Below are 11695 nucleotides of genomic sequence, written 5' to 3'. Positions count from 1 at the left end.
ATTAGGAAGGGGTCAATGGTTATGAGGAGAGGGCAGCAGAATGGGATGGAGAAACATATCACCCATGATCGACTGGTGGAGCAGACTCGATGGGCTAAATGGCCTCATCCTGCTGCTGTGTATTATGGTCTTAAAGCTGGGCAGATGACTTAAGGGGTTCTCACAAATTATTTCAGAATCCTGAAGAGGAGTTATTGGACTCGAAACTTTAACTCTGCTTTCTCTCCACATATGCTTCCAGTCCTGCTGAGTTTTTCCAGTTTTTGTTCCAGATTTCCAGCATCCACAGTTCTTTGTCTTATTTATCATAGTCATTTCTTGCCCATCCCAAGTGTCTGGAACTTCAAGAACTCTGATCTACAAACTGTACACTTACCATAGAAATGGCCACTACCTCCTTATTAGAGGAAATCGCTTTGTTGCAAAATGATTGTTCAATTCTGTGACCAAAATTATTGCATTCGTCATTACTTACACCAGGGACTCTCAATATCTCAGGCAAGAACACAGCCAGATTGTATCTGATAGTACATTTATGTGATTTGACACATTTCCCTATTCCCTACTTTACCAGCATGTTGCTGGGAATGGAGGATTTGAGTTAAGAAGAAGCTGGGACATTTTTCCAACGGAGCCTAACAAGTTGAGAGATAACTTTATAGAGATTTTTAAAATCAGGAGGTGTATAAGCTAAGGTGTCATTTCCAGGAGGCTAAGAATATTTTATTGCTCCAGAAGGTGTAAAAGGGTGTCCAAGCTTCAGCAGAAATCAAGCAGAGCTGAGGACAGACAACATCTAGCTCTGTGGGAACAGGGAGACCAGAGGACAGAGAAATCAGGACCTGAAATCCGAGCTGACACCAGACTACCATGTTATCAGTGCTTTGATTAGCAGTGCCCACCCTCTACCTTTACTGAGTTTCCCACACGACTTCAATGCCACATATCCCCTCGATGTTCCGGATCCAATCCTTGACATTATGAAGCCATATCTCTGTAAGGAGTCTCAAATCATAATTATTCTCTTCAACGTGTGCAGTCAGTTAATTCGCTTTGGTTACAACGCAGCACACATTCACATAGTGAGCTTTTAGTTTTATTTTTTGTGATGGTTAGAATCCAGATTTGATTGCTGGTACATTTGTTCTCCTTGTCCCTTTCTATCATTCTCTGGTGTTTGGTTTCCACATCACTACATTGCTCACTGGCCTTGATTTGGATTGGCCATGCTAAATTGCCCCGTGTCCAGGGATGTGCAGGTTAGGTGGGTTAGCCATGGGAAAAGCAGGGTTATAATTTCAAAGTAATAGAGGGAGTAGGCCATTTGGCCCATGGACCCTGCTCCGCCATTCATTAAAATCATGGCTGATCTATCAATCATCTCAGCTCCTCTGAATTGCATTCTCCCAACTACACTTAATTCCCCTACCACGCAAAAACCCAACCAACAGTGTCTTAATGAAGCTGCCTCTACTGCTTCCTTGAGCACAGAATTCCATAGATGCACCGCCCTCTGTGAAAAGCAGCTCCTCCTCATCTCTGTCCGAATTCTAATCCCCCCTAATCTTGCAGTCTACTCTCACCCACCAGCAGAAAAGACCTGATGGGGTGGTGATGGTGGAGTGTTTGGGAGGTGTGTCTGAGTGGTCTGTTTTTTGGAGGGCTCAGTGTGGACTTGATGGCCTGAATGGCCTGCTTCCACACTGTAGGGATTCAATGATATACTGCAGCTATGTTTGCCCCAGATCGCAGCACCCAGAATGTCCCATCTTCCACAAATCGAAAGACAAGTCCCACCTTGCCCTCTGTATGTGTGTTATCTAAATGCTTAATCATTTCTAGTGAATACAGCCTACACCTGCTGCTGCTGCCAGTAACCTTTACAATGCTGGTGAAACAATGCAATACCTGCAGTACTGAAAATCGTAAGGCTTCTAACGACACCAGTTACTGATTCACTGCACCTTCTGATTGACAGCATTGGAAATACAATGCTGGAGCCTGACAAAAATGAGCAGTTTAAAACAAAAATCAACCTAACCCTTCACTAGGCTCCCCGCTCTGCACACTGTACTTACTGCCGGTAAAATTTAAAACACTTCATACCCACAGTGCAATGAATTTCCACTTTCTAACAACATCCTGGATGTACTCACTCACCCAGCTGCTATCTCACAAATGGAAGATTTCTGCTCCTCGTCAGGGCAAAACATCTTTGAAATCTGCTTCTGAAAGTCCACTCTTCACAACGACACTTCTGTTTTCACCAAAGATCATTAGAGTCATGCAGCACGGAAACAGACCCTTCGTCCAACTCGTCCGTGCCAACCAGATATCCAAAATTAATTTCGTCCCATTTGTCAGCATTTGGCCCATAACCCTCTCAACCCTTCCTATTCATATACCTATCCAGATGCCTTTAAATATTGTAATTGTACCAGCCTCCACTATTTCCTCTGGCAGCTCGTTCCATACACACATCACCCTCTGCATGAAAACACTGCCCCTCAGGTCCCTTTAAAATCTTCCCACCTCACCTCAAACTTATACTCTTTCCTTTAGAACTCCAATATCCTGGGGAAAAGATCTCCGTTATTCACCCTATACATGCCACTTTAAAACTTCGAATGGTCACAGATGCTCCAGGGAATACAGCCCCAGCCTATTCAGCCTCTCCCTGTAGCTCAAACCCCCTAACACTGGCAACAACCTCCTGAATCTTTTCCGAACCCTTTCACGTTTCACAACACCTTTCCGACAGCAGGGAAACCAGAACTGAGTGCGGCATTCCAAAAGTGGCCTTTCCAATGTCCTGTGCAGCCACAACATTACCTCCAAACTCCTATACTCAGTGTTCTGACCAATAAAGGAGAGCGTACCAAACGCCTTCTTTGCTATCCTGTCTTTTTGCAACTCCACTTTCAATGAACTATGAACCTGCTTTCCAAGGTTTGTTTGTTCAGCAACACCCCAGGAACTTACCAGTAACCACATCGGGCCTTCCCTGATTTGCCTCATCAAAATGCATCAGCTCATATTTTTCTAAATTAAACTCCATCCGCCACTCCTTGGCCCTTCGGCTCATCTGATCAATTATAATTTATATCAAACTTTCTTTCCCATCTTATTCCCTAAAAGCTGAAAATCTCCATCCCACACACTCTCCCTCCATTCTCACTTTGTTGAACCTAATCCCAGCTGTCCTCATCCTGAAGGGTTTGGTTCATGCTGCTTAACAGACCCTCATTCAAGGGGCATCTAACTGAAACGTACAGAATATTGAACAGCCTGGACTGAGCGGACATTGGGAAGATGTTTTCATTGGGAGGAGAGACTAATACCCATGGGCATGGCCTCAGCATAAAGGGAGAATGGAGATTAGGAGAAATTTCTTTAGCCAGAGAGTGGTGAATCTATGGAATTCATTGTCACAGAAAGCTGTGGAGGCCAGGTCACTGACTATGTTTAACACTGAGATAGAGTATCAAGGGTTGAGAGTTGCGGGGAAAAAACGGGAGAATGGGGCTGAGAAACGTAACAGCCAGGATAAATTGGGAGCAGGAGTAGACCACTTGATCTTTCCAGCCTGCACCAGCATTGAACACATCATAACTGGATATGAATATACCTACACCGAGGGTGGATAGGCTGGAACCTTTCTCACTGGAATATAGGAGATTGAGAGGTGACCTTCTAGAGGATTATAAAATCATGAGGGATACGGATGAGGTGAACAGCAGGTGTCCTTTCCCTCAGCTGGGGGTTTCAGGATCAGGGAGCAAATATTTTGAGGTGAGTAGAGAAAGATTTTATAAAGACAGAACAAGCATTTTTTTTAAGAGAGTGGTCTGAGTGCAGAATGAATGCCCAGAGGAAGTCAAAGAGTCATGGAGATGTACAGCACAGAAACAGACTATTTGGGCCAACCTATCCATGCCGACCAACTATCCCAACCTAATCTAGTCCCACCTGACAGCACACGGCCCCATATCTCTCCAAACCCTTCCTATTCATATACCTAACCAAATGCCTTTTAAATATTGCAATCGTACTAGATTCACCGCTTCCTCTGGCAGTTCATTCAAAAAACGTACCATCCTCTGCGTGAAAAGTTGCCCCTTAGATCTCTTTTATATCTTGCCCCTCTAACGCTAAACAAATGCCCTCTCGTTCTGGAGTTCCTCACCCCAGGGAAAAGACTTTGTCTATTTATCCTATCCATTCCCCTCATGACTTTATACATGTACAGTTTCAACGTTTAAAAGACATTTGGGTAACGACATGAACATAGAACATAGAAAATAGAACATAGAACATAGAACATAGAACAATACAGCGCAGTACAGGCCCTTCGGCCCTCGATGTTGCGCCGATCCAAGCCCACCTAACCTACATTAGCCCACTATCCTCCATATGCCTATCCAATGCACGCTTAAATGCCCATAATGAGGGACAGTCCACCACTGCTACTAGCAGGGCATTCCATGAACTCACGACTCGCTGAGTAAAGAACCTACCCCTAACATCTGTCCTATACCTACCGCCCCCCCCCCCCCCCTTAATTTAAAGCTATGCCCCCTTGTAATAGCTGACTCCATACGTGGAAAATGATTCTCACTGTCGACCCTATCTAAACCCTTATCATCTTGTACACCTCTATCAAGTCACTCCAAACCTTCTTTTCTCCAATGAAAACAACCCCAAGTGCCTCAGCCTTTCCTCATACTATCTTTCTACCATACCAGGCAACATCCTGGTAAACCTCCTCTGCACCCATTCCAGTGCCTCCACATCCTTCCTGTAGTACGGCGACCAAAACTGCACACAATACTGCAGATGCGGCCCCATCAGAGTCTTATACAACTGCAACATGACCTCAGTACTCCGGAACTCAATTCCTCTACCAATAAAAGCCAGTACGCCATATGCCTTCTTCACCGCACTATTAACCTGGGTGGCAACTTTCAAAGATCTGTGCACATGGACACCAAAATCCCTCTGCTCATCCACACTACCAAGTATCCGAACATTAGCCCAGTACCCCATCTGAATACGAAAGGTTCGAAGGTTTATGGGCCAAACACTGGTAGGTGGGACGAGTTTAGTTTGAGAACATACTCAGCATGGACTAGTTGGATGAAGGGTCTGTTCAGTGCTGTCTGACTCTGTGACTGACCTGTACTGGTCTTAAAACCATTTTCTTACCTCCCCCCAAAACCATCCACTTCTTTGTCGTTCAAAACTCAGATGAACTTAGCTTTGAATATGTTCAATGACCCCACTTCTGAACTCAATTCCTCTTCGTAATATACCACTTGCCTCGCTCATTGCCTGCTGCATCTGCCCGACAACTGGCATTGACTGGAATGGAGGGACTCTGAGACCCCTTTGTACATCCATACATCATTCCTGATGAAGGGCTTGTGCCCGAAACGTTCACTGTCCTGCTCCTCAGATGCTGCCTGACCTGTTGTGCTTTTCCAGTGCCACATTGTTCGACTTTCACCTCTCGTCCTCACTTTCTCCACATTCCAATATATCACCATTTAAACAATGCACTGCTTTTATTTAAAACAGCAAAGGCTATAACTTCACATTGAGGCACTGCACTTGCCATGTGTTTGCCAATTGAGACACAGACCTGGACCAATTTCGGGAAGAGGCAAAACACTGAGTTCTGAACAAAAACCGTAGCACACTCAAAACGTCGGCTCTGTTTACCTTTCCACAGATGCTGCTGGACCCGTTGGCTTTCTGCAGTATTCGCTGTGTTTGTTCCACACAAATGCTGCTTTCCATTAAAGAAATTCAATCCCTGTCCTCTGGTAACTGACCCTAGTCAGTGGCAATAGGTTCTTCTGATCATTAATCTGCCCATTTCCACCACTTCTGCTCCATCATTGCCAACAGCCCCTGGGAATCTCCAGTTAACCTTCTTTGCTCCAAAGAGAACATTCCCAAACTTGGGAAATGTCTCCACAAAGTTCAAATTCCTCATCCCTGGACATGATGCAAGTGTTACAATGGGGAAGAGTTTTGGGCAAAATATTGTCAGTTTGCAGGTGGAAAAATGTTCAGGAAGTAAAACAGAAATCCCAGTCTCCAGCTTTGTGCATCTTTGGAAAGTCTTTGGGAAGTGGAATTAGAGGAGAACGAAGGATGAACTGTTCGACTGAGCAGAGACAGTCCAGACATCGTCCCCTTGTTTAAGAGGCCGGGAGATTCTCTGGACATGAACTGATCTGAGACATTGAAAGAATTCTCTACACATCAGGAATTCAAACCCCTTCTCGGCTCGGGACCAATGAGAAAATTCGGGAAGAGGCACTACACGAAAAGGCTCGGATGGCGATGGCCCCGATGTAGAAGGGCTAGTTCCTCGTGACATGGATGTGCCTGCAGATGGTGGGATCAGACTGTCCCCATGTCTCCAAAATGAATGTCCCAGGCTTTATTATGGAAAAGTAAAACTGATAGAAGACAATGGTAATTCTGGGCGGGGCAGGTTGATTTATGAATTGAATAGTAGTTTCCTCAAAGAGACGCTGCGACAGCCGCCGGGACCTGTCTTTGTGGCGCAATTGGTCAGCGCGTTCGGCTTTTAACCGAAATGTTTCTGGTTCGAGACCACCCAGACACGGAGTGTTTGTTGTTCTCGCTCCTACCGGTTTCTTGGCTGTGAAGGTGCGCGTTTTTAACGGTGTCAGGACAATGTTTCCCAAACGGAAATCTTCTCCACTGAAGAAGCACAGAGGGGTTTCTGAATTGATTGAATTTCTAACGTAAAGGACTGCGGATGCTGAGAGTCCGAGACAGAAAGAGGAACTATGGAGAAAGTCCGCATGTTTGGCTGTACCTGGATGAGAAAAAACGAGTTCTGAAATGTCGTCTCTGATTCTCTTTCCAGAGATGCTGCCTGACCTGCTGAGTTGCTTCTGCAATTTCTGGTTTTGTTTCTAACTGAACGTCCATTTCATCTTTCGGGATGAAACACCCAGACTCGCCATTTGCAGATATTTAACCCTTTCGAAACCTGTGAAGTGATTGGATTCAAACAAACTCTGCAATGATTCACTCTTTCTCAGCTCCACAGGCAGGGAGTCCTGGGAAATGAAGCTGTCAGTGTGGTTCTGTATTGGTGGGCCGAATGGTGAATGCGATGGACATGAAATCCATTGCGGGTTCCCCACGCAGGTGTGAACCCTGCCGACGACAGTTGAGAACTGTCGTCAAAAGAAAAGGGAGATTGCTGCACGGTTTTTTTAAAGATGCAAATCAGTGGAGGAGTTGAAATATTTCAATCACATTGGGACTGGTCGGGAATCTGCAACCCACTGCCTGTCAGGGTGGAAGAAGCAGATACCCACAGAGCTGGTTTTGAGTCTGTGAGCCAAGAGTTTGGAAATGAGACGAGAACAGTGAGGGGCGTGAAGGCATGATCGAAATGAAGCAGGCACCTGAGGATTAATTTTAATTGCCAGTGAAAGATACTGCTTCACAAAGTTGGGACTATGGAAGGGAAGCAACGACGGTGATTATCTTTGGCTGATCCTCTTGTGAATGTTCCCATTGCTGCGCATGTCCGTGTTAACGTCAGAATTCTGCAGCATGGCGGCGTCAGGTCCGCACAGGGCTGGGGGCGCAATTGATGACGCATCTGACTCCACCTACCTGTTTGAAATGCAGCTCACAGCTTCTTCAAACACCCCAATTAATCTTTCCCATTGTCCTGAAGCCGGCATAAGGTTTGAATTCCTGATCTGCAGGAACGAGACTCTTTTCACTGTCTCGCGTCAGTAAGTGTCCCTGAGAACATCAGAGTCACGTCACAGCGCTGTCAGAGGAGGGGAAGCTGAAATAGCCCCACACGCTGCTCACGGGCACATTTCACTTTCCCCAACTCACCGCCCCAACCACTGCGGCTCCTGGGAGTGGAAAGGGAACAAACACCAAAACCCAGTCTCATATTTGTGAATCTTCCGAAAATAAGAAAACTGTTCATCACTTCGGATCTTCCATCCTGGGCTGACAGGGGTGATTGTAAATGGCTGTCCAGTCAGTGTCGATTCGTGTTGGTTGAAAAAATCTTCCTTATCTCATCCAAGCATTTCTTGCCACAGAGAACTGTGCGGCAGCGTTCATGTATATATTTCCTTATATGGTATTTTGTAAATAACATTCGTTTGCTGGTTGTTTGTTTCGGGTATTTCAGGTACATTAGCCGCTGTTCAAGTGTGTTGGTAGGTTTGTGGGCCACCATGATGCTGAGAGGTTTGAGTTATCTGGACATCATTTAACAGATGCATTTAATATAAGGTCATGTGGCTAGGGTTTCTGCACACGTTGTGTCTGCTTGAGTCAATTTGTGTATGTGAAATCGGCAGACTGGGTTTATTGGGTCGGCATAAGTGAGGACTGCAGATGCTGGAAGCCAGAGTTGAGATCAGAATGGAGCTGGAAAAGCACAGCAGGTCAGACAGCTTCCGAGAAGCAGGAAAATCGACGTTTCGGGCAAAAGCCCTTCATCAGGAAGAGAGGCAGGACGCCTCCAGGGTGGAGAGATAAATTGGGGGTGGGGGGTGTGCTGGGGCGAAGGCAGCAAAGAGTAAAATAGCTGAATGGTGGTGGGGATGGAGGTGAAAGGTCAGAGAGGAGGGTTTAGCGGACAACTGGGAAGGGAGATTGGCAAGTAGGGCAGTTCATGAGGTCAGTGCTGACCTGGAAGGTTGGAACTGAGGTAAGGTGGGGGGAGGGGAAATGAGGAAACTGGTGAAGTCCACATTGATGCTGTGCCAATGCGGAAGATGAGGTTTTCTTCATCCAGGCGTCGGGTGGGGAGGGAGCGGCGGTGAAGGAGGCCCAGGACCTGCATGACCTCGGCAGAGTGGGAGGGGGGGTTGAAATGTTGGGCCATAGAGCGATGGGGTTGATTGGTGCTGGTGTCCCGGAGATGTGACTTGACTCTCCAGTCTCCCCAATGTTTTGGAGATCGCATCGGGAGCAATGGGTACAAAAAATTACATTGGTGGATGTACATGTGAAAGTCTTCTGACGACGGCAACCCGGGTTCGATTCCCGGGCAGCGAAGCTACGCGAATGCATCCGTGTGTCCCTGGTGGTCTAGTGGTTAGGATTTGGCGCTTTCACCGCCACGGCCCGCGTTCGATTCCCGGTCAGGGAAATAATCTTCGGCGTGTCGATTTTCCACGCATTCTTCTTAAATGCGCTGTACAGTTATTTATTGATCTTCATAGTTTCTGGGTGCTGCAGCGTGTAGTGGCTCGTTGAAATAATGTCCTGATGCAGATTTTTTTGCATGTGTAGGGATGATTGCTTCTGTCGTTAAATACTTGGTTCGCGTGTGATGTTTTCCTGTAGACCCTGTTTTGAATTTACCATTGACTGTTCGCTCTACTGTGACATCTAGAAATGGCACTTTGTTGTTGTTCTCCTCTTTTGTGAATTTTATGCCCGTAAGGATATTGTTGGGGGTGTTGTAGGCTTCCTCTAATTCGTTTCATTTTTTGATGACAAAAGTGTCATCATTGTAGCGGACCCAAAGTTTGGGTTGGATCGTTGGAAGGGCTGTTTGGTCGAGTCTCTGCATTATTGCTTTTGCTAGGAATCCTGATACTGGTGGTATCATGGGTGTTCCGTTCATTTGTTTGTAGGGCTTGTTACTGAATATGAAGTGGGTGGTAAGGCACAGTTCCACGAGGTTGACAGTGGTATCTTTGCTGATGAAGTTGGTGCTGTGATTGTGTCTTTGGTTCTTCGAGTAGTGTCTTCAGTTTTCTTTGGCCACGTTGATGTTAATGAATCTGAACAGAGCTGTTCTATCAAAGGACATCATTATTCCATCCTCTTCTATCTTAGTGTCTTTTGTGTTCAGGAAGTCTTGGATGGAGTAAATGGAGTGGTGTGATTCTTCGACTTGGTGTTTTCGTCTTCAGTGGAGGCCTTTGACTGGTCTGTATATTGATGTTCCAAGTAGTGAGACTCTGGCCTGAGGGGAGCTCCTGGTTTGAAGAGGAGGAAAACAACAACAAAGTGCCATTCTTAAATGTCACAGTCGAGCGAACAGTTAATGGGGAACTTCAAAGGAGCATCTACCGGATAACAACACACACAAACCAAATACTTAAACACAGAAGCAATCATCCCAAAACCCGCAAACGTTGCTGCATCAGGACATTATTTCATTGAGCTACTACACACTGCAACACAGAGAAACTACGAAGAGCAGAAGAGAAATACGTATATCGTGTATTTAAGGAGAACGGGTACCCAATAAACCCAGTCCGCCGATTTCTCATTGATGCTTCCAAGCTGACTCTCAAAAATTCGGTTTGTCCCTCCATTCTTTCCTGTTGTTTTTTGTGGGTTCTGAAACCTTTTTCAATCCTCTGACTGAGTATTGGAGTTGGGAAGTTATGTTGTGGCTGTACAGGACATTGGTTAGACCACTTTGGGAATATTGTTTGAAATTCTGGTCTCCCTCCGATCAGAAGGATATTGTGAAATTTCAAAGGGTTCTGAAGCACCAATGGTTCCGCAGAGGGGAAGAAGCCCTTCTACTGCCCTGAGTGTGGGAAGGCCTTCAGTGATTCCTCTGCCCTGCTGACGCACCAGTTGGTCCATACCGTGGAAGGCTGTTCTCCAGCCCCAAGTGCGAGATGGCCTTCAGCAGTTCTTCCCACCTGCTGAGACACCGGTGGGTCCACACTGAGGAGAAGCCGTTCTTCTGCCCCGACTGCAGGAAGGGCTTTGCTCTTTCCTCCGACCTGCTGGCCCATTGGTGGGTCCACATGTGGGAGAGGTAGTTCAGTTGCCCTACGTGCAGGAAGGCCATCAGCAATTCCTCAGCCCTGCTGAGGCACCAGTCCGTTCACATCAGGGAGAAGCCGTTCTCCTGCCCCGAGTGTGCGAAGGGCTTTAACCGCTCCTCCACACTGCTGAAGCACAAGCTGGTCCACATGGGTGGTGGGAGGGGGAGGCCATTCCGCTGCCCTAAGTGCGGGAAGGCCTTCAGGAATTCCTCCGCCCTGCTGAAGTAACAGGGTGTCCACACCAGGAGAGTCCCTTCAGCTGGCCCGATGTGGGAAGAGATTCATGTTTTCGTGCAACTTGCGGAAGCACGATCGTGGGCACCAGCGCTCCCAGCAATCAGATCCCACCCGTGACGCTGCCTTGGGTCACACCCCAGGACTGAACCTCCTGCCAGTTCTGAGAGTGGGTGCAGTGGGAGAGTAGGTGGGCTGTTTTTGTTTTCTACTGGACAGCAATTGTCTCCCCCACCCCCCACAATCACAACCCCATGATGGCACAGGGTTAGCACTGCAGCTTCATGGCACCAGGAACCCAGGAATAATTCCACCCTTGGGCGTTTGTGTGCAATTTATGGAGTGTAGGAAAATGGATCTGACTGGGTTACTCTTCGCAAGATTAGTGCAGACGTGTTGGGTGCCCAGAAGCAGAGTAGTGCTGCGTGTATGTGCTGGTCACATAACCCAGAGGTCGATGGGTCAAAACCATGTGATGCTACTGCTCAATGTCTCTGTAAGCTGCTTTCATTTGCAAAGGTGCTCTGTTCTGTATCTAGCCTTTGCATCTGCTTCCCAAAGCTTCTTCAGTGGAGGAGTGGCAGTGGCACCAATCCCCCGGAGCTGGAGGAAGGTCCGAGCTCCAAAAAGCG

The 11695-nt window shown here is 46.8% G+C and overlaps 1 non-coding gene across 1 annotated transcript; it reads left to right on the top strand.

Annotated features, from left to right (window-relative positions):
- The first annotated feature begins 9109 nt into the window (after window positions 1-9109).
- trnae-uuc (transfer RNA glutamic acid (anticodon UUC)) lies at window positions 9110-9181 on the top strand. The gene has a single exon. It is a non-coding gene; the product is annotated as a tRNA-Glu (tRNA).
- The last annotated feature ends 2514 nt before the right edge of the window (window positions 9182-11695 follow it).

The sequence above is a fragment of the Chiloscyllium plagiosum genome, unplaced genomic scaffold (assembly GCF_037043375.1).
Source record: "Chiloscyllium plagiosum isolate Xiang-an unplaced genomic scaffold, Cpla_swu_hap1 HiC_scaffold_27, whole genome shotgun sequence".
Lineage (NCBI taxonomy): Eukaryota > Metazoa > Chordata > Chondrichthyes > Orectolobiformes > Hemiscylliidae > Chiloscyllium > Chiloscyllium plagiosum.
The sequence above is the reverse complement of the archived record's forward strand: the minus strand, read 5'-3'. Positions and strand labels throughout refer to the sequence as shown.